Here is a 6,082-nt window from a genome sequence, read left to right as displayed (position 1 = left end):
CAAACAACGGCTCTACAAACCTAGAAACATGACACCAAGCGTGACTTGTGACGTCATGGCCGGGCTGGGCGGGGCTTATGTCTATTTTCGTATTTGTAGTTGAAACTGTTAGCATGAGCGAGCAACCAACCAATCTGGACGCAGAGTAGTTAGTATATGTGTGTATAGCTAACTTTTTTAAAATTATTGGTGATTGTTTTTTCTGCAGTACAAGAAGTATAACCAACCAATTTTCACCCAGATTTTATAGCAAGGTCTAATTGGCAATGGTGGAAAGTAACTAAGTACATTTACTCAAGTATTGTACTTAAGTACAATTTTGAGGTACTTGTACTTCAGTTGAGTATTTCCATTTAGTGCTACTTTATACGTTCACTCCACTACGTTTCAGACAAAAATGTACTTTCTACTCCGCTATATTTATTTGACAGCTTTATTTACATTTCAAATGAAGATTTGACACAATGTATAATATAACAAGCTTTTAAAATACAACACATTGTTAAAGATTAAACCAGTGGTTTCCAACCTTTTTGGCTTTTGACATCTTACAAAAAGCAGTGAGTAGTCAGGGTCACATTTCCGATGTCTACGAGTTGTTAACAGCTTTACCAAATAGTGATTTTCTCCTCTAAACTTCTCACATGGTTTCATTTTAATAAATAATAAATGCTCAAATGAGCCAATATTTGATGAAATATTAGAAAGAAAGATTAGAGAAAAATTCCCCAAACTGAAAACAGATTTCTGTATCAGAACTTTGTTTTTTCTTCTTTCCTCTCCCATTAATGATCTCACGACCTCTCAGATTATTCTGATGACCCTTTGAAGGGGCCCGACCCCTTGATTGGGAACCACTGGACTAGCTTACTGTATATAAAGTAGTTCAAACTAGCTCCACCTCCAGCAGCTACAACAGTAATATGCTGCTTACACACATCAATAATAATGATGTCATATATAATAATATATCAGTCAGAGGGACCAAACCACTACTTTTACTGCAATACTTTAACTAAATTTTGATGCTAATACTTATGTTCTTTTATTGAATGGGATTTTTCATGCAGGACTTCGCTGTATTGGTACTTTTACTTAGGTAGTGAGTAAAAGTAAGTAAAAGATCTGAGTACTTCCACCACTGCTCAGTTGGGTCGTAGGTTCAGGTTCAGGTTACCCTGAACTAAAATTAACAAATAATTTTTAGGGGATGAAAAATGATGTATTTCATATGATCACAAGAATTTGGTATGCAAACATTGCTTCCATCGACAAAATTAAATGAATAAGGAATTACAGATGGTATTTTAAAAAATGTCTGTCTTCTTACTAATTGTGTTTGTGTGTGTGTGTGGGAACAGAATGCTGTTCAAGTCCAGGACACTGAAGAAGGTGTAAACGAATTGCTTTTAGCATTTTATTTGAATTAATGGGGATGTTAGGGTTACTAAGGATTTATGCCTGTTGTAAAAGCATGTTTTCATCAGTCTGCTACCATGGTTTGGCAAACAGTAATGTCAGTGTCTGATGACATTTTACCTGGTTTAACCCTGTCTGTACCTCCATTCCCACTAACCATGCATAATTATTCGGTTAGCAATTTGGATTCTGAAAGCTAGGGTTTTTCATCTTGCAACTTTGTCTTCAGATGAAAGTGCAAACAAACTGAGAAAGAGACAGACAGAGCCTCCATATGGAAAACCTGGTCGCTGGGTAGGCGATAGGAAAAAGTGTGGATGGTCTCTGTCTTCACGTCAGCTCTCATCAATGGGCTCCATTGTTTGTTTAGTGCTTATCCTCCTGCTATTCACAGATCATTTGTTGAGACTTGGTTCTTGTTTCAATCAGTTTTCTTTGTTTTGCATGGAATAAAAATCATTATAACATACTGTAGATATTTTGGTTCTTTTCAAGGTCATATTAGTCAGCAGATGGTTATTCATGATGGAGAGGTTTTCTTTTGGGTATTGTCCCTGTAATCCTTATCATTAGGGCCCAAGCACTGGTGCGAAGGCCCTATTGTATTTTGAGGAAAACTTTGCACATGCATCAGAAGTGGCAGAAATTGATATCTGATATGGATTGGGCATAGCAAGTTGGCTCAATAGCGCCCTCTCACAATTCTCAAAGTCAAAGCCCCCACCTTTAAATTTTATGTAGATGAATGAAATTTGGTAGGCAGATGTAAAATCTCCAGAATTACAAAAAAGTCTCTTGGAGCCATACCCTAAACCCAACAGGAAGTCAGCCATTTCAAATTTACTGTGCAATTTACAGGTGTTGTACTTTAACAAACTCCTCCTAAAGAATTAACTTTAGTGACTTCAAATTTGGTCGATGACACATGAAGACTTTTACAATGCTAAATTGAGAAGCTTTTGAGTTTTCATGGAACACTGTTGCTGTGGCAACGTAGTGAATTTCAATGTTTCACCGTAAAATACAAAATTGTTGTAACTCTAATGTACATTGTCCAATCTGCCCCAAATTTCTCATGCCTAACAAGAGTCCCGACCTGAACACATATACATGTTAATATTGAGTCATAGTCATAGCTCCACCTACTGGCAACAGGAAGTTACAGGTGCTGTAGTTTTACAACCTCTGCCCGGCAAGTTAACCAGATCCACCTAAAATTTGGTCAGAAAATACTTAAGACATTACTATATTGTGAAGCTTGTGAGTTTTCATTGAATGCCGTTGCCATGGCAACGTGGTGAATTTCAATGTTGCCACATGAAAAAAGAAACTGTTGTAACTCAACTCAACATTGTCAGATCTTTCCCAAATTTACTTTTGATAAGAGTCACGGTCTGAGGACATGTACAGGCCCATACTGAATCACAGTCAGAGCGCCGCCTACTGGCAACAGGAAGATATAGACCCTTTACTTTGACAAACTACTCCTAGCAGGTTAATCAGATCCACCATAAATTGTGGTCAGCTAAGTTGTAAGACCTTGATGATGCTAAATAGTGAAGCTTTTGAGTTTTCATCAAATGCTGTTGCCATGGCAACACATTGTTCGCCATGAAACAGGAAGCTGTTTTTGAGGTGCTAGGGGCGCTCAAAAACTCATGAAACATGGTGCACACATCAGAACCTGTAAACATTGCAAGAATATACAACAATCGTGTTCATGCATGTTTAGCAGGCCCCATAGCGCCCCCTAACGAATGGCAGGCCGTGGTCAGGATAAAGTTGCTCCGATATTCACGAAATTTGGCACGCATGTTGCTCTCATCATTTTGGACATATTGGCTTTCATTAGCTACACCCAACGACAAGTCAGCCATTTTTAATTTTGTACATTTTTCCTGTATTTTATGTGAACCTTTTCGAAATCCTAGAGGGTTTATCGGATTCGTTTGAAATTTGGTTGGTATAAACCTCAGACTAAAGTGACGCTAAATTGCAAAGGAATAGTCGATACCTCGAACAATGATGTCATAGGTCATGTGACAACACACCATTTTCGGCATGGAACTTTACGAAACTCCTCTTAGAGGATCCAACAGATCCACCTCAAATTTGGTCAGCAAAATCTCAAGACCTTCATGATGCCGAATTCCGAAGCTTTTGAGTTTTCATGCAACGCCGTTGCTGTGGAGACGCGGAAAATTTGCATGGTTCGCCATGAAAGAGGAAGCTGTTGTAACTTCACTTCACATTGTCCAATTTGCCCCAAATTTCACACGCTGGATAAGAGTCCAGGCCTGAAGACAGTTACATGCCCATATTGAGTCATAGTCATAGTGCCACCTACTGACAACAGGAAGTCAGCTTTATGTAACAAACATCATTCGATTTACATGGAATTTACTTGGTGTGGTCTACACATGATATACAAGACAAAGAGGGTGTAGAGCACGCACATCCACAAATCACACTAAAGACAAAAATCAGAAAAAAGATCTGCACACTCTACTAGTAGCTCCCAGCAATTTTAATTGAGCAACATTTCGATCTATCAGAGATCTTCTACATGATATACAGCAACATGATGTATAATTAGTGGGTGTTCTCTAGCGCCACATAGTGGACACAGGAAGTGATATTTTACTCCTTTGTGCAACGTCCAATAATCGTGACAATTCATAAGGGGGAGAACTGCAAGGCATACCAGAGTATTAAACAGGGAGCTAAGATAACTATCATTGTGATTAAACTCTGATTGAGTGTTTTACTAACTTAATTACTGTGATTTCTATAATGAATGTAATCAAGAATGTTTTTTTCACTGAGAATCCATGAGATAAATACTGCTGTTGATTCTTTTAGCTAGGATTTACATTTTAAATCAATGTTTTCCATCCTGCAACGTGTCAGTTAGTCAAGCTGTATTAATTAAAGATTGAAGAACAGAGTTTTATATGATTCATTTTGTGCAATGTTTCCAGATGATTCAGGTAGTAGCTCAATTAATCACTGATGCTGAATGTTTCCTCAAGGTTTAGAGCATGATTATAAATTATAATGTCATTAAAGTTTAAGTGATGTTTGGCCTTGTGTGGACCTGTGAGCTACAGTATGACCCCTTTGCTGATCTTTGCCTCTTGGTATTGTTCATAAGTACAGAGCCACAGTTAGGCTTATTATTGGATGGCTATCCCAGGTTATATTGGGTAGCTGTGGCTTGTCAAATGACAAATGGGGGGTTGAGGAGCACATTCAAGGTCTCCTAGCACCAGGCTTTGTTGAAAAAGTGTTTGTCAGAAGAGATGTCACCCTGACCCAGTTGTCTGTGCTGCTTTTCTCTATATTAATAAAGAAGTGCTTGTGTCAGCCAGCCTGAGACCAGTTTGTGTGTTCATTGATCATCCATCCAAGTATTAATTCATCAATTAGAAATTACTCTTCAGTGATTAAAGCCATTCCTGTTACACTGATAAATGTGACAAAAGAGGCAATAAAATATGTATCCACTATACCTAGAACTTGCATGTTGTAAATTGACAATATTCATTTACTGGATGTCAAATGCAAATTATCAAGATTGCCAATCACAAAGGAATATTTTCCTACTCCAGTTAAAAGAAATATTTCATTACAAGATTATGATAAAAGAAATGCCAAAATTTTGGGTTTTTTGACCTTGTCAAACTAGGGAGGATAAAGAAATCTGTGTGATGCCAAAAGAGGGAAAAAAAGAGTTGCAGTAATTAAGGGAGGGCATGGTTGACATTTTCCAGGTCAGAGACACAGAGAATTGATCTGAGTTTGGAGACAGTGCATGTCACCATCTGCTCCTCAGCCCCCTCTCTGTAGCAACACACTCTCATCCTCAGCTCTCTGCTTTGCTTCTCCCTGTCATTCTCCTCTAGTCCACCAGAGACCCTCAGCCTTTTTTCCCTGTTATATTAAGACTGGACTGTGTTGGAGAAGGTTGATTTGAGTTGTATCTTTAAAAGACTATCTGGCATGATTTAGTTGCCTTTGTTAGTTAGTCTGTCTTTGTTTTCATTCCAGTCTGTACTCACACAGCTAATACTCAGTCTCAGCTATTAAGAGGGTTTTGGTTTTCTGTTTATTATGGATAATAGCGGTTGTAGTGTTGCTTATGTATTTGAGATGTATTCATGTGCGTTCCGTGGCGGTTTTATGTATGTTGGTTTATTATCAAGAAGATTGTATTACTGGGTTTTTGGTTTTCTGTTGCTGTTTTTCCTCCTGTGTTCCTGTGCTCCTCCCCAGCCTGCTTTCCCCTCTGCCCTTCAACACACCTGTCCTGTATCAGACTCATCGGCCCTGTCCTGGTCCTTCTCTGTTTCCTCAGCCAACTGGCTCCCTGTCTGCTCTCCTGTTTCATCACTTCACTCCCATTGTAGAATAATTTTCTTGTGTAAATAGTCATGACTGTGATTCATCACAGGGACAGTATGTAAGGTAGTTAATCATTAAGAACCATTGAAAGGTTAATGTCCGTGACATTTGATTATTAAAGACCACAGACCCTCAATTTTATTTTTATTTTTAGGGAAGTTCTAGACACCATTATACCTAAAAAAGAATCATATTTGAATCATTGCCAACAGGTCAAGGCCACAAATTATGTAATTTTGGGAAGAGCTTACGGGAAGAC

Source organism: Thunnus thynnus, chromosome 4, assembly GCF_963924715.1.
Source record: "Thunnus thynnus chromosome 4, fThuThy2.1, whole genome shotgun sequence".
In the NCBI taxonomy this organism is placed as follows: Eukaryota; Metazoa; Chordata; class Actinopteri; order Scombriformes; family Scombridae; genus Thunnus; species Thunnus thynnus.
Note: the sequence above shows the minus strand (reverse complement) of the source record.